The sequence below is a fragment of the Nasonia vitripennis genome, chromosome 4 (genome assembly GCF_009193385.2).
Source record: "Nasonia vitripennis strain AsymCx chromosome 4, Nvit_psr_1.1, whole genome shotgun sequence".
Taxonomy (NCBI): Eukaryota; Metazoa; Arthropoda; class Insecta; order Hymenoptera; family Pteromalidae; genus Nasonia; species Nasonia vitripennis.
Genome location: NC_045760.1, coordinates 12,212,612 through 12,234,268, shown reverse-complemented (window position 1 = coordinate 12,234,268; position 21,657 = coordinate 12,212,612). Strand labels below are relative to the sequence as shown.

The window sequence follows — 21,657 nt, the reverse complement described above, 5'->3', positions numbered from 1 at the left end:
GCGAGCCCTGCAGCCACGCCGGCCGGTGCGCAAACAACATAATAGCGCATCAGCCATAAATCCAAACGCCCGCGCAGATTTTCCGATTCATACCCCGTGCATTAATCAGCGATCCCCGAGCATCTCTCATTAAAAAAAAAGAGCGAAAAACACGGCGTGTATCAGTGTATGGAGTCTGCAAAAGAGTGCGTAAACAATTCATAGCCAGGCGAGCCTAACAAATGACCTCGCACGCTCCGCATCGCTCGGAAAGAGAGCGATCGCGAATCGAAACAAAAAAGCACTGCCCGCGCGGGCAAAAATAAAAAAAATAAAAAGGGAAGAACTTTTCTAGTACTGCGCGTGCGGCTACGGTCAGACAACGAGGAAGAACTGCGTGCGTGTATGTGTGTGTGTGTGTGTTTCCCGGCGTAATTTCGCTAATGGCTCGGAGTTGCACTGGCCCTCCCTCTTTCTCTCTCTCGCATCCTGTGTGTGTGTGTGTGTGTGTGTGTGTGTGTGTGCGGCGAGCTTCGATCTCTTTCCACCTGCATGAGCGCGCACGCGGTCGAACCTGCTAATATAGCGAGCAGCCGAGAAATTCGGGAATTAAAGTGCCGGCTAAACCCCTCGCGTCCCTTTTAATGCGCCTAATTACGTGATTACGCCGCACGGGGGAATTCGCGTATAATAAGAGACTCCTCGGTGGCTGGCTCTCTTCTTCTTATATCCTCAAGGAGAAGATTGCCGGGGGCTGCAGCGACGTCTGAGAGGAGGAGAGACGCGAAGGACACAGAGAGAGATGAGAATAGATGAGTAGCGCCGACGACGGGGGGAAAGCGCGCAAAATTAAGAGAAAAAGGCCAAATCAAATAATCAATTTACGGGTTCGCGTTGCAGAGCATCTATATACCTATATAGAAGATAGGAGAGCTACAGTGACTCGCACATCACGCGACGCAGTGTGTAAGTAATTGCAATAAAGTACGCTCTTAAGAAGCCCCGTGGAAATTGGATTAAGGGCTAAATTGTCCGACCAGTAAACGTTATGTTCGACACGTCGCGGCCAGATGCCTTATTTTTCTCTCGCTCGGATATCCAGTACTTTGGCACTGCTTCTTGCAGCTCTCTGATGGGAAAAATTCCGCGCCAAAGAGTTGTTGTCTCCTCTCTCCGATCTTGAGATGCGTATCGAGAGCGAGAGAGAGAGAGAGAGAGAAAGCTATATAACGCAATAACGTACATTATGCTCGACGGCGCGAACGAACATAAATTCTTCGGCTTTCGAAAATCAGGCGCGTGCAGAGTAATTAAAGCGGAAATCCACGACGACGTATGGATTAAGAAATGCATCACACGCGAGCTGAGCGTTATATACCAAGGGAATAAGGTCAATCAGCGCATGTTTGCGCGTTTATGCATTTGATTTAACGAGTCGATATAACAACAAGCGAGCCGTTGCGTATCCGAGTGTGTGTGTATACACACACACATACACACACACACATATATATATACGAACGACGGGGAAAAATAAGACTACTGCTGCGCGCAAACGCAAGCGAGCGTAATGAATGGACTCTAAGTACGATTTAAATACCGCATATGTACCCGAGTAACGAGTTTCCTCTCGCGAGCGCGCGGATTTCTCGTTTTTCAGTGATTATTTTTTCTTATCAAACGGCAGTGTTTTCCTCGACATCCGTATGAACATTGTAAAATTTGAATTTCCTTACATAAGGTGTATTCGAACAAGGACAGAGAGGTGCCAACATATAACCCGGACAGTTGATAATTTCCGTAAATCAATACGTCGCGGCGACTCTCACTCGAGCACGTTAATCAACAGCGAACAATGAGCACCTGTTTTCTCCGACTCGCAATCGACGGCAGCGCCGCACTCATGCTTAAATTAACGCAAAATAATCGATAGCGGCGTGGGCCAAAAGTAATTAAACGCGCGAAGAAGACCGCAGTAGACTATGTACATGTATACCGCTGTACACTCCCGCGATTGTGCTCGCGCGGCGCATTCTCAAACTTGTTTTATTGCCTCCGCCGATACCGGCGAGGCTCCGGAATATTGTTTCTCGCGTCTCGCAGCAATTAAAAAGCTCTCTCTATCTCTCTCTCTCTCTCTCTCTCTCTCTCTCACGCACGCGTAAGATGACGCGGTGATATACAACTCTATCGAGAGCTGCTGCCTCCTTAAACTCATCGCCGGATATTTATCGATGACGAGGAGATACTTATCGCTCTCTCGCACGTACGGGCGGGCATTTTTCGCTCGAGGAATATCGCGCACGCCGTAAATTTCGAGTTTATACACACACACGTACGGCTTATTCGCGCGTACGTCCGGTGTAACTGTATTAACCCTTGCTCTGTCTCTCTCCCTCTCTCTCTCTCTCTCTCTCTCTCTCTCTCTCTCTCTCTCTCTCGCTCGCGCGCGCGACCACGATAAATAGACGCGTCGATTATTCCCTCCTATATTTTCCCCACCTCTTTCGCAACTATATCCATAGCTGCCTGAGCGCGGAGAACTTCATTACCGCTTCGTTCGTTCTTGCATAAACCATTTAACTCGTACTCCGCGGTTTCTGGGCGGAGCCCTGACGCCTCACACTAAATCTACCGTCTCTACATACGCGAGGGAGAGAGAGAGAGAGAGAGAGAGAGAGAGAGAGAGAGAGAGAGAGAGAGAGAGGGTATCAGGAGTTCCGCTCACTCGAGCCCCCAAGATTTACGTACTCGCGGGCGTTACCTTGTTAGCGCTCAAACTAAATCATCGATAAGTAAGGAGAGGATTCACATTCCTGCTAAGCCGCTAAGCGCACGACCTTCGCTTGGTTGGATCGCGATGCGCGCTCGCGCACACACACATACCCTGACTATAGATACACGGCCGTCGGGGGAATGCGAGAACCCGATGTTTGGCGCCACGCTACATTGGTTCGCCCGCACCGCTTCGAGGGTTGGCATTAGATGTATTGATACGCGGAAGGAGTTCTCTGCATGTATGCCCATTCGAGTCTGCCGTATATGGAGAGTTGCTTTTCGTGTGCTTTTTATTTATAGTTTTTACGATACGCGTGTTTTTAGAAATGATCGAGCAGGAAGTCCAGCTCTCTCGTGTACGCTCTTTCTCTCTTTGCTCGACTCGATGAAATTAAAGCGAAAGCTTGTCGAAACGATTTATATAGCTCTTTGATCATAAATGCGTGCACTGAGAAAAATAGTTGATTAAAATTGTGTTATCAAGACAGCAAAATAGAATAAAAGCTAGACTCGTCACGGCGTGGCGTACGATAACGCAAGATTAATTAACTACAATATACGCGTAGCCATCGTGTTACTTTAAATCGCGGAATTTGTCTCCCGATCGTTCACACATAATACTGTTACACAGCCAGCGCGACTCGGCACGCTTCGTTTCATTTAGAAATTGCGTGGCAATCTTCGTATCGGAAAACCGTCGCGGTGTCGCCGGAGATCGTGCGGCTATACTGCGCGCGGCTATGCGCTGTTTCGTCCTTTCTCCCCCTCCTGAAATGGCGAGTTAATTTTGTGAAGAGAGAACCAAAGTTGGAGTCAAGACAAGTGATTGACACTCCGGAGCGTCGTTCTCTCTGTCTCTCTTACTTTCGACCCTCGCGCGCGCTCTTGAAATAGCAACGATATTAGAGAGACTCTCCTCAAAATTAAATTTTATGAGTTTGTCGGATGTTTACACTGGGATTACGTCAGCTGTTCCGGCGCGTTGCGCGTCTCGTTGTCTCGTAGTCGTGACTCAAGCTGTTTCTAAATATGTCATTTTTTCTGTAGCTACATTTAAACAAACTCCGCGCCACGGCAAGCTTTTGAAAATATATTATATCCCGCGGCTGTGGACACAGCGTAAGAGCTTTACATTGAAAACGCTACGCGTGCAAGAGAGTAATACGTGCACTTTAAATAATACGAGCTTAATTAATTTCTCATCTAGCTCGGATTACCCGTGACTCAAAGATCACACGGCGTTCGGCAACAATAAAACTCGCCGAAAACGAAGCCCCAGAACTACTCGCGCGCGAGCGAGCGAAGCCCCACGCACATCCCCCGCGAACAGAGTATGACTAATAAAGAAAAAACCCGGGCGGGGCGGCTGCCGAGGATAGAGTCGTCAGAAGCGCCGCGCACGCACAAAATCTCCCCTCCCCCCGTACCTCTCGAAGTCTAATGTAAGAAGTCGCGAAGGACATATTCCCTGAAAATCCGAGCCGGAGAGACGTCGATCGAGCGAAGCTGCGACGAGGCGAAAGCTCGAGACTTCTCCCCCCGCAACGACGCGGCTGGGATGTATTATCCACATCTCGCTGTACACGCATAGAGCAGCCTCAGCGCCTTAACGGAAATCGAAGTCGCTTACCATAAAGTCTCTAACTCCATAGCCCGCAAAGCTCCAAATCGTCCCCCAGCGCGCGCGCGCTCACGGCTCACTGGACCCCGACCCTTATGATATAGTAGCTGTATGTATAGCACATATACGAGTCCTCTCCACGCGGCATTATACGGGATTGAAAAGCTGTTCGCACTAGTGCCAAATGAGAGTGGGAGTGTAGGAGATGCATCGAATTTCGTCTCACTCTTTCGTCGCGTGTGTTCGAATTTTTTGCCGCCACTATATAGAACGACTCGTTTTTGCTGCACCAGAGCTTCGCTCTTTTGCGAGACTGCCTCGGCAGTTTCGCGGAAGGGAGGCAGCGAAACGGAAGGAGAAGAGAAGGTACTCCGCCAGCGTGTGTGTACGTGTGGGTATCGAAAAGCCACCGGGCGATAAACGCAATTATCCGCACACACGAGCAGGAGATAGGGCGAAATTCAAGGTGACCACTTGCGGACCCGGCTCGAGAGGATACGGACTTGTTGTTTTTTGTTTTGCTTGGATTGGCTTTGGAATTTGAAGTACGCGGTGTTGATTTTTATCTTGTAAATATACCGTGATTTGGATTTGCAGAAATTCAGCAGTGCTGTATTATGTAGTGTGAAAGCTCAATCGACGTGATTACTATGCCGTTCTACGTTTGAATTCAAAACAGCGCTATAGATTTGTCACAGACGCACACGTCTGCAACGCGAGCTGCGAGACGAGTCAGCGATAAGAGTCCGCAGAGCCGTACTACGATGCATAGCGTCCGAATGTATCGTAGACGTTAGCTCAGTGGTTAGAGCTCCCGCTTGTTAATCTCGGGGTCCGCGGTTCAAGCCCGCGTCTACTCTTTTTCGCTTTCCGACTCGTCTCCTCTCCGTCCGTTACACTTGGCATCCCTTTGTGCGGTAGATCGCCGGTTCAGAACCCGGCTAAACAGATCTACTGAGTGTTCAAACTCACAGACACCTACCTTACCCTCATAACTCCTCCGATCAGGCCCTCAGTCAGTGTCTCAGCGCCCGCCTCTGATCCATTCGTTGATCAAGCGTTAACAGGCTTCTGATCTGTGTGGCTAAGTGCAGTGTCTGCAGCCCAGTGTCTATGCTACACATTAGAGGCGTAAGAAGCAGCACCGCCGATCGGTAAGGTAGTTCACGTGCCGAGGGCGACTCGTCTCAAAGGGGGTTGGTGTCACAGACGCACACGTCTGCAACGCGAGCTGCGAGACGAGTCAGCGATAAGAGTCCGCAGAGAGCCGTACTACGATGCATAGCGTCCGAATGCATCGTAGACGTTAGCTCAGTGGTTAGAGCTCCCGCTTGTTAATCTCGGGGTCCGCGGTTCAAGCCCGCGTCTACTCTTTTTCGCTTTCCGACTCGTCTCCTCTCCGTCCGTTACAGATTATAATAAAACTCAACAAGTACAGTAGGACTAAACGACTAATACTGATGTATGGACATTGTATGTCCGAGTCATATGAATATAACTTTGTATGGATTTACCGTAATAGGTACATGCAATGGCCATTTATCTATAGATTTATTCGAGTTGATGAGTTCATATTGACACGCAAACTTTACATTAGTTCTATACGAAATAATCAGTGCATTTCAGCCTCTTATACTGATATATCCGATCAACGTTACTTAACGCGGATTTATTGAATATATCAAGCAAAATAAACTCAATCGATTTTAGAGTAAAAATATCAGTATTTATTATATCAAAAGGAATACAAGTTGTAAGAAAAATGTTGGCGCAGAGCAGACTCGAGAGACAGAGGTCTTTCCTCGTCGAGTGCTAGGGCTGAACTGAGGGCTACAGTCTGCAGAGGGCTGCATACGCAGAGGACTGCAGCTTAGATGCATATTTCGCCTGCATATAAAAAAAGGTCCGGAAGCATTTTATTGCACATCTGGACACATCCTAATCCGCGGACCGGGGACGGCGCGTCTCGAAACGGTCAGCGGGAGAAAGGTTTATTGCATTACCTGGGTGTGGGGTTTTTCCCTTAATAGCAAAATGCTTAAAATATAAAGCCGTGCTCGTGCACGTATTTCTCAACACTCCCACTTATTTTGAGCATTCGATTACATTTAAACTTTCACGCAAATTAAAAAATAGTTGCTTTGTCAGCGGTTTAGTGAAGATATCAGCGAGCTGTTCCTTCGACTTTACATATTTGACATCTATTTCGCCGCGATTAAGAACATCACGAATCATATGAAACTTAACATCTATGTGCTTTGATCGCTTGTGATCATTACATTCGGAGTTGCTTGCAATTTTAATAGCAGCTTGATTATCGACATACATAGGTATTTTCTTACATATTACGTTCAACTCATTCATCATTCTGCGCAACCAAATAGCTTCTTTCACACCATTCGCTAGCGCAACATACTCCGATTCGGCGGTCGAAACCGTGACAAGTTTTTGCAATTGACTGCACCACGATATTGGCGCACCATTCAAAACGAAGACATAACCGCTTCGCGATTTGCGAGTCTCTACGCATCCGGCAAAATCAGCGTCAGTGAAGCCCGAAATTTCTAGCGAGCTCCCACTGTCTCCGAAAACTAATCCGTAGTCGCGCGTTTTAGTTAAATAACGCATAATTTTCTTAACTGCTTGCCAGTGCGATTCACCGTAGCAGCTAAGAAACTGGCTCGCGTAATTAACTGCATATTCAATGTCCGGACGACATACCCGCGCCGCGAACAATAACGATCCTATTGCCTCTCTATAAGGTATTTTAGGGTCGATCGGTCCTGTATGTTTTAGCAAAAACATACCTGGTTCAGCAGGTACACTGGAAGAGTTCGCTTCATGCATATTGAATCTTTTTAGAACTTTTTCAATGTAACCTGACTGATTAATCTTTATGAGGCGTCGAGCGCGATCGCGTTTAATTTCAAAACCGAGAAATTCATCTGCCCGACCAAAAGTTATTTTTAAGTTACTCTGCAGATGTTCAAGCACACTCATAATCGCACTCTCGCTCTCACTCATAAGCAAACCATCATCCACATATACCGCGAGATACACATCCAAACCTTGCACTTGTCCTACGAACACGCACTTATCACTTGTGATATTCACGAGATTAAATTCCTTGAGAAATCTCGTGAATTTCTCGTTCCAGCACTTCGGTGCTTGCTTCAGTCCGTAGAGGCTTCGATGTAGTTTGAGTACTGCATTCGGCTGGTTCTTGTCCTTGTAACCTGGTGGCTGCTCGATGTAGATTTCTTCTTGAAGTTCGCCGTTCAAGAATGCAGTCTTGACGTCGAACTTCATTATCTCGTAGTCGCATTTTGCAGCTATTGCGAGAAGTATCCTAATCGATTCATAGCGAGCAACTGGCGCAAAAGTGTCGAAGTAATCAATTCCTTCGCGTTGCCTGAAACCTTTTGCTACGAGTCTTGCTTTATATCTCGTTGCATTACCAGTTGCGTCACTTTTTACGGTGTAAACCCATTTGCAACCTATAGCTTGCTTACCTTTGGGCAAAGTGCTCAGTGTCCATGTGTTGTTCTCTCGAAGGGATTGCATTTCCTCGTCCATGGCACACTCCCACTTGCTAGCATTTTCGCTTGATGTAGCTTCGTCAAAAGTCATCTCTTTTACATCGGCGAGGTAAGCGATAGGCACGCCATATCGGTCTGGTGCTTGGATTCGACGTCTGTCGCGCAGCTGTCGTCCTTCTTGAGCATCTTCTTCGGCGGCTGCAGGCTCAATGTCAGGGGCGATTTGATCAGCTGGCATGTCTGGATCAATCATTTGATCTGCGTTATTATCAATGCGCGGTTCAGCTGGCTCTTCTTCTTCATCCTCAAAACCAAACACAATCTTGAAGGTACCTGGCTCGGCGTCGTCCTCGGTCCTCGGTGCATCGCTCTCGTTGAAAGTAACGTCGCTGCTTATGTTAATCTTCTGAGACGCTTCGTCCCAAAGGCGGTAATTAGACGAATCCCCGTCATAACCGACAAAGATGACCGGCTTGCTTTTCCGATCGAACTTATGGCGCTTTTCTTTAGGTACGTTCAGGTATGCGACCGATCCAAAAACTCTGAAGTGTTTTATCGCGGGCGGCCGCTTAAACCATTTTTCGAATGGAGTGCGCATCTCTCCGGGCTTAGAGATTACTCTGTTCAGCAGGTAACAAGCCGCGTTTATTGCTTCTGGCCATAGCTTAATCTGCACCTTTTTTGCATGCAGCATCGAACGTGCGCTCTCGACGAGTGTACGGATCTCGCGCTCGGCGCGTCCGTTTTGTTCGTGTATATAGGGGGCCGAAAATTCGCTTATGATACCTTTTTCTTTGAGGAAATTCTGCATTTTCTCGCAGGTATACTCGGTGCCGTTATCCGTGTGGAGTACTTTTATTTTCGTCCCTAGCTGCGTTGACACGAACGCCTCGAATGTCTTAAAGCGGTCGAACACTTCCGATTTATGGCGCAGGAAATAAACCTTTCTGAAGCTCGTATTCTCATCTTTGAACACGATAAAAAAACGTGTGCCGCTTGGGGACTGCACATTTACGGGCCCACAGACATCGCTGTGTATCTTTTCTCCTGGGCCGTAATTACTCTCAGATGCGCTGCTCGGATGCGGTCTTCGGGTCTGCTTGCCTAGCACACACCCCTCACAAAACTCGAAATTTTCCTTGGAAATTCCGTCGATGCCAAGCCGTTCGCACGTTTGCTTAACAGTTCGAACGTTCACGTGGCCCATCCGTGCATGCCACAAATTTAGCGTGCCTTGTCCATCTGCTCGTACAGCATTGCACTCAGTGGACATTTTTACCTTGAACAGCATGCGGAATATATTGCCTTGAGAGATTCCCCGTGCGATGAGATTCCCTTGCTTATCACGAATCTCACAACCCTTATTATCAGAGGTAAATTTCAAGCCTTTTCTATTTACTGATCCGACAGAAAACAGATTACAGCCAAGATCGGGCACGTAGAGCACATCTCTTAATTCACGCTCATATAAAACTCCATTAAGCCTTTCTTGGATTATAATTGTACCTACTCCGGGCGCGTCGATGCAGCGATTATCGGCAACTTTCACTGCACTGCCTACTGGATTTGGCCTGATTTCAGAGAAAAATTCTTTCCGAAAAGTCATGTTCTTCCGGCACCCGTGTCCGCAATGAAGTAGTCTCTGCCACTTTCTGTACTTATGCACTGGTACGAGGAAGTGATATCACAAACGAGCGCGGTCGTTCCTTTCACTGCTTTTGCACTATTATCGCTTCTCTCTGAATTTTTCTGTGGACACTCGCGTGCCCAATGGCCTTTTTCTTTGCACACTCCGCAGCGAGTTCTTTTCTTTAACTCTTCAATGTCTTTCTTGGAGCGCGTCTTCTTTTTCACATCACTTTTTGCTTCATTCAGCGATGCGTTTTTCACACGAAGCGCAAGCGTTGTCGCTTCTTTTTCGGCAAGCCGATTATCTTCCTTGATTAATCTGGCTATGAGCGTCTTTTGCGTCTGATCATTCTTGGGCGTGCATTCCCAAGCTACCGTGAAAAGTTCAAACTTTTCTGGCAGACTGCTGAGCAATTTCGATACGATAGCCTCCTCGGAAGGCTTCTTATCGATTTCATTTAACTTTTTCACAGTGCTCTCGAATCGCTCTAACTGCACTCTCACTGTCTCGTCCTCGGTAATGTGGAATGCATAAAATTTCTTCCAAGCAGCTTGCTTGGCGTCAGCACTTGTATCGCCGTACAATTCGCTCAACTTGTCCCACATTTCCTTCGCAGACGTACAGTTAATCAGGTTGCATCGTAGCTTCTGATTTATGGAGCACAATATTATCGTTTTCGCGCGCGATACCGATTTATTGTAAACTTTGAGTTCGGCGGTTTTATCCGCTCCTGGCTTCTTCTCCGTTTCGTCTACATAGCCGAATAGATCCTTACCTTCTAGCGCGATCTGCACTTCGAACTTCCACTGCGTGTAGTTGTTCGAACCTTCAAGCTTTGTAACTTCTAAGCTCTCTTTGTCAGACATCGTGACTGAAAAAGGATGCTTGCAATTAAACGGAGACACAAGTACACTAACACTTTTAATACTTTCTATTTGCTAAGCCAGCGTGGCTTGTCAATAAATACTGATGCGCAGTAGGAATCGTCCTGGGCCCATAACCTATTGAATTTATCAAGCAAAATAAACTCAATCGATTTTAGAGTAAAAATATCAGTATTTATTATATCAAAAGGAATACAAGTTGTAAGAAAAATGTTGGCGCAGAGCAGACTCGAGAGACAGAGGTCTTTCCTCGTCGAGTGCTAGGGCTGAACTGAGGGCTACAGTCTGCAGAGGGCTGCATACGCAGAGGACTGCAGCTTAGATGCATATTTCGCCTGCATATAAAAAAAGGTCCGGAAGCATTTTATTGCACATCTGGACACATCCTAATCCGCGGACCGGGGACGGCGCGTCTCGAAACGGTCAGCGGGAGAAAGGTTTATTGCATTACCTGGGTGTGGGGTTTTTCCCTTAATAGCAAAATGCTTAAAATATAAAGCCGTGCTCGTGCACGTATTTCTCAACAGGATTAAATCGACATAAAAAGCTTGTTATTAATGTCTGATTTTCCGAAAACATTTTCAACAAAGTCACGCGAAACCTGTCAGCCAAACGACCTTTAATAAAAATTCGACAAGCCCGCCATAAAATCCCAGAAGCCCGATGCCCCGGAGGACTTTTTTAATTAAAAAAGCCAAGACCCTGGTCTTGCCCAAATACACATACAGCTGCGAACTCACGTCATAAAGAAAAGAAAACTCAACGCCATCAGCAGCAGAGGTAAAGGTGTGGACTCGGGGAAAAAGGGAGAGAGGGCTGCAGGCATGTCGGGTCGTAATAAGCCAGGTATATAAGTCAGAATCGCACGGGCTGGTTCTCTCCCGCTCGCGCTCTTGCTTCGAGTGTGATGCGGTTGGCATGTGTGTAAGAGAACGAGAGCACGTGCGCGTGATGAGAGGACCGTGTAGAATCGGAGCAGTAAATAGTTTGAGCCCTGAGCCTGACAAGATCTTCCCGAGCGAGCGCGGATTGCGTTTGCTTTACTGTATATAACATTTCTGGCTCCAGCCAACCGGAAACTTGGCTTAATTTATCGATTGACATAGAGCGAGCGAGCGCGCGCGCGCATGTATAACTGCAGCCGTCACTGCCGCCGCCGCCGCCGCCGCCGCTGCTACTGCTGCTTTATAGACTGAAAGTATCTCGGTGCCTGCGGAGATTATGAAAGTTAGCTTTGATTACTGCGGCTGGCGTGTCCTCGACTTTTCTCCGAGATGGATTTAGTTGCGGATAGAGAAAACGAGACCGAGGCAGGGCTGCGCGCCGCTATATAAGGGTTTTCGAAGCTTTATTGCGACGGGAATGATTATGGATTGCCGCGCTGATTACATCGGGGAGTGTTTGACTTTGATTAGACTTAATCCCGCAATTTTAATATCGAATCTTGTGATATCGTTCGAAATATAAGAGCAATATTTAGACGCCGGGTGTAAGTTCGAGCTTCTTATTTTTCGCCAGGCGATATCGAACTGAAAACTTTATTTAGAATCTATCTCAATCGGACAGCGGCGCGGAATCAAACGCGTTCCTCCGCGGCATCGATAAATTTAATGATTCACTTGACTCTACCTCACAATCGTGTGCGTCCCAGAGACAGAGCAATAAATCCGCGGATTTAAACCAGCACAACGTGTGTATCTATTCCTGCTCTCGCGCGCGAATTATATTGTGTATATACGTTATACATTTCGTCTCATAAATAACGCGCTCGTGAATTTCGCTCTCTATCGATACACGCGCGCGCGCGTATGCGCAGTTCTGCATAATGATCGCATTACATATACATTTCCCGATCGCTCGGCGTGTAACTGCGCAAAAAAGGCGTTTTCAGCGCCGTAAATTATACAAAGTTGGGGCGCGATAAGAGCTCGTGCGCGCAAAAGAGCATTAGTAAATCCGCGCGGTAAATCCGGCGCTCCGAGAAAACACCGCACGGGCGGCCGATAAGCACGCGAACAAGTTGGGCCCGCGTAACCCAGAAAATCGGGGCTCCGCGTTAAAATTGAAAATTTACGACTCACTTTTCGCCGCCCGCTGATGCGGCGAGGGGAAGGGAAGGTCATGCTACATTAGGCAAGCGCGTGACCGCAAGCCACGCCATTAGTATCGAGCTTAGAGCTCGACACTGCAGCGGGTATCATAGTGCGAGCGAAAGAGAGCCAGACAGTGAGTGTACTAGTAGACGAGTCGATCTGCCGTGAGCGCAGCTAGGGGTTGAGGCAGCGAGAGCCCAATGAAAGTCGTCGCTGGGGAATCGACGCACGCTCTATTTACATAGCATATCGTAGCTATAGCCGCAAAGTAGCGATTTGCATGCGATCGATGCTCTCGCGGGCGCCGCGGCGAAACAATCGAATTTCGATTTACTCGCGGAACGAAAAGCCGAGCTTTCCCGCGTCTCTTTCGATCTGTGCTATCTGCTACGCACGAGAAGCTTGGAGATGTATGAATACTACGCGTTAGTCTGATGCGCGTCTGTGTGCGCGAGCGAGAGCTGATACATGCGAGCGAACAAGCGAACGATCCTTTCGATTACTGCGCGACAATGGAGTCGCACTTTGACGAGCTTCGTCAGAGCTCTTGAGCGCGAGAGAGCGAGCTTCGGATTCTCTCTCTCCTACAACGCGTACAGCGTACATATACATACACAACTTCAGCGAGCAGCGATCTTCGGCTATCTCGCTGTGGCTCTGTCCTTCTCTCGACGCATTTCGCGAATCCATTGTTCCCCCGCTGCGAGGGTTATCCCCGCGCGCTGCCTCCTCCATCTCGTCTGAAGTACCCCTTGCGCACGCGTTCGAGAGCCGCAGCCATCGACGACGACGCAATGGCACGCAGCAGCATCCCACATTTCACATATTCGACTAGTGTACTGCACGCATTCGAAATCACTCCGGCGCACTCAGGCACGCGCGATTTCACGCACACCTGCGGATTTAGGATCCTGACATGTCCAGCACCTTACGCGCTCGAGTGTCCATATAGCCGCGCGAGAATCGGCTCAGTCGCTTGTACACAGGTGCAGCAGCAGCGGGACCCACATCATACAGGCGTCGCAAGTTCCGACGCCTCTATGCGTGTATACGTGTATCTATGTATACCTGCAGAGACAGCCGGTGCCGGTTATGCTCATGTACATGCATACCTATTACCGGTGCTGGAGACAGTGGAGAAGAGGACCCATATACATTCCTGCGCTATGCGTTCCTCGGGTGCATCGGCCCGCTATGCGCGCTTCCTCTTCCTCTCCTCAAGCTCAGACGTATACGTATGTACGCCGCGCGTACCTCTATATCTGGCTCTATTATTTCGTGGATGGAGAGATTCCGAATTCCCGAAGATCCATCACGTGTCGATAGCCTCGAGCAGCAACAGCGTCTCTTGATGCTCTTTGTCTCAGCCGCGCGATCTCTCCTCCGCGAGCGCACACATAGCTCTGCAATACAGCACATACGCGCTGCTCTCTCGCGCGGAGACAGCGACTCATTAGGACATCGGACGCCGGCATGACACGCATGGACACACACACAGCGAGGCGGAGAGACAGATAGCAGACTGGCGTCGCGACGCTGCTCCAGAGTGAGAGAGCCCGCCAGTCCAGCTCCGTTATTTATTAAATATCGCGAGCGGGTATATTCACGGCCGCCGCTCGCGTGTGTCAATAGCAGAGCTTTCCACTTCGGACACCGATGCAGAGAGAGGGATGAACTGGTGAAAATCGCTGCCGCTCTCCCGCGTGGCGTGCATGCATGGAGTATGAGGAATGAGCTGCGCGCACCGATATGCCGCTGCTGTGTACACGACCGCAGCGTTACAGCCCGCCATGTGTATATCTATAATGACGGGAGCTGTATACAGGGAAGGGCCGCGAGCTTTTCAATATTCATTTGGCTCGTTTAATCGAGTTAGCCCCCGAGAGTTTGTAACGTTTGACAGCTCGCGGTGTAAAAAAATCAAACGCTGGGAAGCACGCACTTGGCCGGGGTAAGCGACAGAGCCGCGTATGCGCGCGGGAGCAGGGGTGAGTTTGCGCTCGGTGTTATATGGGTTTTGTTCGATCGAGTTTGCGGCCGCGCGCTGTTTTCGCGGATAAAACGATTAAACGCCGTGCCATTTCAGTCTAAATACTTGGAACTACGCGCGCGCGCGCCCGCGTGGCTTTTCGATTGCGGATAAATGTTTACGATGCTCGCCGCGTGTGTATACTCTCTCTCTCTCTCTCTCTCTCTCTCTCTTTCTCTCTCTCTTTCTCTCTCTCTCTCTCTCTCTCTCTCTCTCTCGAGATTTATTTTATGAAGAGCCCGGCACGGAAACGAAAAATATGGAGCGGCGCATCAGCGGTTTGTTGTTTTTGCCCGCTGCGAGCTTTTTTCGCTTCTCGAATATGCGCGCGTGAGCCAGCTGATGCAGCTCGATCCCCAGCCGCTGGCGTGATTTACGAACCGATATTTTCGAAAGCTCGCGTTCGCATTTTGACTTTTAGGACTGTTGAAAAGAAATATAAACGAATGAATTTTGTCGCGCGCGGTCGTCGCTCGAAAGTTCGGCACTAACGAGATCTTGGCTAAGCTGAATTAAAAAAAGTGGTGTTATATCTCGATAATCATCAGGAGCCTAATTATCGCTTTTAATTAAGCAAACTTTTCAACTTTTTTATGCGCCGCTCGCGTGAAAGCCTGTGGTTATACGTTCTATGCAATATTTTTAATTAAATTTAAAATGATTAAAACTCGCTCGTAACTTTGCGACGAATTGAACTTTGAAAATGCTCGAACACATCGGTATAGAATTCAGAATCGCACGTAACATTTGGCCTATCTACACACAACTCTCGTTAATGAAGAGCCAACCTATATTTTAATCACGTCTGTATTGGAAAGTCCGCGGAATTAATTATCCCGGAACTAATAGACCAATGCGACGGTGCATCAGCTGATATCCTCGATTCAAGAATCCGCCATTCATGCATACGCTCGTACAGCTATGGGAACATCGGCCTCTCTCTGTCTCTCTTTTGGCCATTATACACCGTTGACTCGCATATTTTCCATGATTGAATAGGCCGGGCATTTCAGTTACTTTTGTACCGGCCATAGATCCGCGTTAGATTGGAGCTTTCAATTTCAGCGTGTATACGAGGCTCGTTTTGTATACGTGCCGCTCTCGTCGTGCGCGCATTTTTCAATGTACGACTCTCTTTCTCTCAGCTCTCTCTCTCTCTCTCTCTCGCGCGCGCGCGCGTCCTGCATGCGGATCTCTCTCCAGTATTACACCCCGTCATCAAATTATCGAGGGGGGTCTCATTCAGCCGAGCCCGAGACGTAACGACGTGTTACCGTATATCCTCAACTCTTGGATGTATTTTCTCTGCAGCGGGTTATACGCATGGGAGAAAAAAAAAGAAGAGGCGATAATTCACTCGTGTGACGAGAGACGAGCGCTTGTTTGCGACGACTGTGTGTATACGTACATAAGCGTGTGAGAGAGAGGCGGTCGCGGGAACACGATTGTAATCTCGGCCGCGCGTCGAAGGAGGGAAAAGGTTCGCGTGCCGCGCGAATAAGTCAATGCGATGCGGTCGCGCGGGGCACAAAGGCCACGGAGGAGTGAAAAATTCGGCTGCGTCGGGACTTCCTGCACATGCACACACAGACACACACTCCCGTACGTATAATATATACCCGGCGTGCACGAAAGAGAAGAGAGGAGAAAGGAGAGAGGAGAGAGAGACTCGTCGGCTACGGTGGCTGGGCGAGCCGACAAATTGCTTGTTGCAGACTGATCATTTTATCTTCGCGGCTTTGTATTTGATTCCCGTCGAGGCTGTAAAGCTCTCCGAATAATGGAAATGCAACGCGCAGCATGATTAATGGAATCCCGTTGCGGGTTATTGTCGAGAGATATCATCGAAGCGGAATTATTTTCCGCGCATCAGCTATACTCTTTCCCCCCCCCCCCTTTCGCGTGACGCCATAGCTTTTACTTGTAAACACGATGCACTGCTGTTTTTTTTATTAAGGCATTTTAAGCTTTCCATATAAAGCTTATATAGCTACATAAAGTTTACATTTGTATTAAATACGTAAATTACATTCTTCGAAGAAGGTACATAGAAGTTTGCAAGCAGCAATATCAGGTTTGCAAATTAACATATCGGATTAAAGCGGAAGAGAGTAACCAAGTTTAATAAGATTAACAATAAGTTTGTGCCTTTCTGCGTTGTACAAATTGCATTGCCAGGCTACATGATTTAGATTTTCTTTATGTTCGCCGCAGATACATTTGGAAGTGGTTTTGCATCCAATTTTGAATAAAGAGGCCGCTAAATTTTAATGATTGGATCGACATCTGTTAACAGTAACTATAACTTGTCTGCTTAAAAGCACTGCTATGTATGTTTTGAAGCGCTTTTTTCGCGACGTTGTGATTTGGAGAAAAATAGCCGAGACAGCTGGCTGAGCGTTTAATCTAATCTCCGAGCAACTGCGCCGCTCAAGACGTAAACTCCCTCCGTTTCGTCCGCACGAAATCTTCATCTGTGGATTGCAGCAGTAAATCGGAGAAAGGGGAAAAAATTCAGTTAGAATTGATTGAATTACCTTGGCCGAGTACATCTGTACCCTACTGCATCTGGACAGGCTGGACTCGTTCTACTTAATACTGTCTTCTTTTCCTAACCAAGGGGTCCCCGAGGGTAATGAAATCAAATTGTTCCCGAGCGTTCGTTTTTCCAGTTTGCTTATCTTAAAACTTCCTACACGCAACCCCGACGATTTTCTCGTCGCGCGCTAAAAGCGACTCCTTTTTTTTAATCAAGACGAATGTCGCGCGCAGCAGATACAATCGCCCAGCAGTCTCTTTCTCGGCCTCCGAATCCTAATGCCGAGATATAACGGCAAAAGCACACGCTCGAGCATAAAATCAAAGAGCTGCAGCAGTCAATTAAAATCATATAGAGGAGCTGCGCGTTCGCGGAACTTATACATATCCCTCTATCGCACGGTCGCTCTGTCCCCAAAGGGACGGAAGCAGCCGCGGCTCTCCCTGGTCCTTTGTACTCGGAGCGACAGGCAATGCCCAGAGGGGTTGGATGGCAGCGAGTCATTGACGCGCGACATTCATGCGCTGGCGGGGCGTCGCCGAAATCGGCACAGCATCAGACAGCGGAGCGGCGTCTGCGAGCGTGAGATTCCGCGCCGCCAGCCGGTCAAAGGGGCCAAGTGTCCGCTGTTACGCTTCGTTTGCGCGAGGAGAGGTCGCGGCTGCGGAGTTCGCGTCCTCACTGCAGCGAATGTACGCGGGCGTGCGCACAGTAGTGAGCGAGCTTAATGAAATTGTGCGATGATTTTATGGCGGCTGACAGGTAATTATAAACGCTCGTCGGCTCTTTCATCATTGATGAATATTTAGCGTGCTGGTGGCGCTCGCTTCGTCTCATCCTACTCCTGCCCCGTCGATGATGTACACCCCGGTTAATGCTCGTCGATCTGTGTGAGTATGCATGGCGGAATATATACATTTTAGTCTCCAAGCGCTTGTAGAGGTGAGGTAGGGAGAAATTGGACACGTGTGTTCGATTGAACTTTGTATTTATTTAGAGAGCTTGGAAATACTGATATCAAACTTTGCTTGGCTCGGCAGAACGCAGACCGCAGGACAGGCAGGAGGGCTTAGGTCTGTGCAAGTCTCTGGTTCGAGCGAGAGTCATGAATGCCCCCAGCGAAGCCACCCTTCAGGCCTTGGAGGGAAGACGTTGGTCTCGCTCATGAGGCCCGAAGGGAAGGGATAGCTTGGGCACTTTAGCGGATGAGTGGCGCGCGTGCTTTTTTGAGAGTTCCGAAGATTATCGAGCGCGCGCGGCCGATCGTTTTATTGCTTTAAGTGCAATAGGCGACAGACCGCTCGGCTGCCGAAAATCCGGGGACTGCCTCGTCTGGGGGATTAGCGAACGCGCGCGCGGCGGATCGCTTTATTGCGGTGAGGCAATAAAGCGAGGGACCGCTTGGCGAAAACTCGAGAGCGTTGTAAACGCTCTCTGCCAGGCCCCGCAGATGTGGGAAACATGCACGCCACAACATCTACACGTATTTAATATAGAGCAGTGGTAATACTGGAAGGCAGTGTTTATTTAATTGTCACGCGAGCCACTTTACGTGCTCGCTCGCTGAAATTTCCGCGCACAATAGCGTCGAGTGCTTTTTATTCCGCGGCTTTTCGGGGCTCAAATTTATTGCCGCTGAAGTGTCCGAGAGCAGCCAGCGCTATCGCTGCACCCACTCTATTTTCAATTTTCGATCGGTCGACTTTCCCGGGCTCGCGTGCGAGCGTGTGCCACTACACAGCGGCTGGCATGTGCGCGGGGCACATTCATTTGAAAATTTCATTAATACGGAAAATTGCGGAATCGAGAGGACGCGCGAGCGCACGAGACTGGAGTATGTATGGGAAGTGCAAAACTGCGGTGGCCGCTGGTGAAAAATGAACGGCGATGGCTTGCGACGAGCCGTCCCTATTGTTCTCGCTAGCGTCAATTTTATACTGCAGCGAGACTCGTAGTCTCGATCACTCTTTATACGATCTTTATACATATTTGTCGAATGTGTGCGTGGAAATAATAATTTTTTAATATAACTGAGAAACTTACCTCAGAGGCGTTGATTATTCGTTCTATTTTTATAAAAAATCGACATTGTTCGAGGCCTCAAGGAAATCTCTGCAAAATGAAAAATATTTATTTTAGAAAGCGCATCCTTTGTACATTTTAACCAAAAAAGTTTTTCCTTTACACGATTAAAACCAATTTTCATTACATAAGTAAGAATTAATAATAATAATTGTATATAATATAGAAGTTGTTATATCACAGGTCAGTCACATCATTTCCTCATCACGCTTTGGTAAACCTATATAATATGGATGCCTCCATTCAAGCAAGAAGAATTCTAACACAGTTGTCTTGATGTTTATTTGCAGTTCCTGGATATTGCTGAACCACCGACGAGAAAAAGAAAATGATGCGCACGAGAACATACGACACACTTCAGATAATATTTTACGGGATAATTGGTTTGCAGCTTTAGCTCGTCGAGTAAATTTCACTACGATTCCTTTTTCCCTTTTATACGATTAATGCGATAAAACGTTAAAAGGTGAAAAAGGAATCAAAGCTGAATTCCTCATCATCATCCAATTATCCCTATCTGCTGATCCTTCTCTCTTTCTCTCTACACATCGATGATTCAGCCCGCCTCCAGTCCATTAATTGCCTCGTATTAAAAATCAATTAAAACCGCTCGATCCTCGAACGGACAAATAAACTAGCGATGAAAAAGCAGCCGATAGACGGTCGTAAGAAAGCTCTAATTGAAGCTCCGACGCGGCAAGCACAACAAATAATAAAGCCCATGAAAAAGAAGATGCGCGCGGGGAGAGATAGGGCGAGTGTAGAGAACGAGAAAAAGGGAGGGCAAACGGAAAGAAGAGTATTATCGTGCGTCAGCGCGGAAAATGCCCATTTAAAGGATACGTCAATGCTTCACCCCCGGTCGAGTCGTCGAACCTCCGGCAAATCAAAATCGAACCCCTCTATACTATAACTCCACTCCAGTCCGTGCCACCGCACCCATATATCTTAGCCAGCGCACAGTCTGCGCGCCGCACTCGACAGAATAAGAGAGAGAATCGCGCGGACGGCCCTTCTTTTTTCTCTTTCGCTCTTCACTCGGCGCTATAGGTATATATATTCTCTCGGCTGCGGCGACGGAAAGTGTTTTTTATGTCGGTCAGATATGATTCCGATAGCGGCTCAATTGGAGAGAAAGAGAGAAAAGCGACGGAGCCGTAGCCCCGGCATCCCAGGGGCATTTTTTGCGTCTCCACCGGTATATACAGTGATGTGCAGTCCGCGGGGCGGGGGGGGGGGGGACGACATAATGGAATACGAGCCAGCTGTTATTACGCATCGAGGAGGTGGTCCCGAAAAAAGGAAGGAGGCAAAAGGGGGGAGGGAGAGATAAAGAGCAGCAGTACACGGCGGGCTAAGTAATAAGAATCGTGGGAAGTAAGTAGTGCGGAACCGGTGCAGGCGCTGCTGAAAGGGAGTCAGTCTCTCTCTCGCTCTCGTTGAGAAAGAGGGACTTTAAATCGACGCACCGTCGGAATTTAATTTCGACGTTTTAAGAGGCATTCTCGCAAACCATTTCGCCGAGGACCTCCTCCTCCTCCCTATCTCTATCGTATATAGCAGCTACTCTGATGTATATCGCCTTCGCTGGCACTGAAGCGCGGACCAGTCTTTGGCGGAGCTCCTCCGAGGAAGGTCCAACGACGTCTCATTGTCGAAAGCTCCTAGGACTTTATCGACCCGTTCCAGCGGGTGATAATGCGCCATCGCGGCTCTCTACGTGCGTGTATATACGTATTTAAAGTCCTGAGAGAACGTCCCCCGAAGAACGCTTATATTTACCGCTATGGCGCGCCGGCGCATGCATATAAAGCCCATAACGGGCACTCGCTCCTAATATATACAGCCGCGAAGGCGCACATTATGTCCAGGGAATCTCTTCATATTACGGAGTTCGGGAGGTCCCGGCGAGGATATCTAAGTGGAGGCGGACGGGCCGTTTGATTCAGCGGAATACACCATCTCTCTTGACTGCGCGAGCGGACGTCTTGCGGGCTTTTCTCTCCAGTGTGTCTCACGCGAGTATAGTACATGCCTTATTGCGCGAGATGAGATGGAGCAACAGAGAGAGAGGAGAGCTGCTAGCGTAAGCATGCTTGCGCCTCTGCCTGTAGGCGGTGCTTTGAAGACCGAAGTTTAAATGGAGGAATGCAATTTCCGTGAGTCAATAGCAATTACCGGAGGGAGGTGCTCAAGGATATAGGGAGGCCGGGGGAGAGGGTGAGGACAAGGAAAATATTTTTGACGACTAATTTTCTGGCTTTAATAATGAGAACATGATTTATCGGACCGTTTGGAGATTTAATTCTTTGAGAAAACTGAGGAAACGGCCGCAGGGCAAAAGGCTTCAGTGATTTCGAAGCTTGCGCGCACAGCATGAAAGGGCCCGTGGTCAGGTTTGGCTAGTCGAATAAATTTCTCTTTGCGCCTCGCTCGGAAAGTTTTCTCTTGTTAATTTTTTTCTTTATGCGTCCACTTCTGCG

At 48.3% G+C, this 21,657-nt stretch overlaps 1 protein-coding gene across 1 annotated transcript in view; it reads right to left on the bottom strand.

Moving 5' to 3' along the window:
- Nucleotides 1–21,657, bottom strand: part of LOC100119509 (protein vestigial) — a 397,514-nt gene that overhangs the window by 322,636 nt on the left and 53,221 nt on the right. Inside the window, exon 3 of the mRNA XM_031928958.1 lies at nucleotides 19,136–19,204. The gene's annotated coding sequence lies outside the window, so the exon portion shown is untranslated. The remainder of the gene's footprint in view (nucleotides 1–19,135; nucleotides 19,205–21,657) is intronic.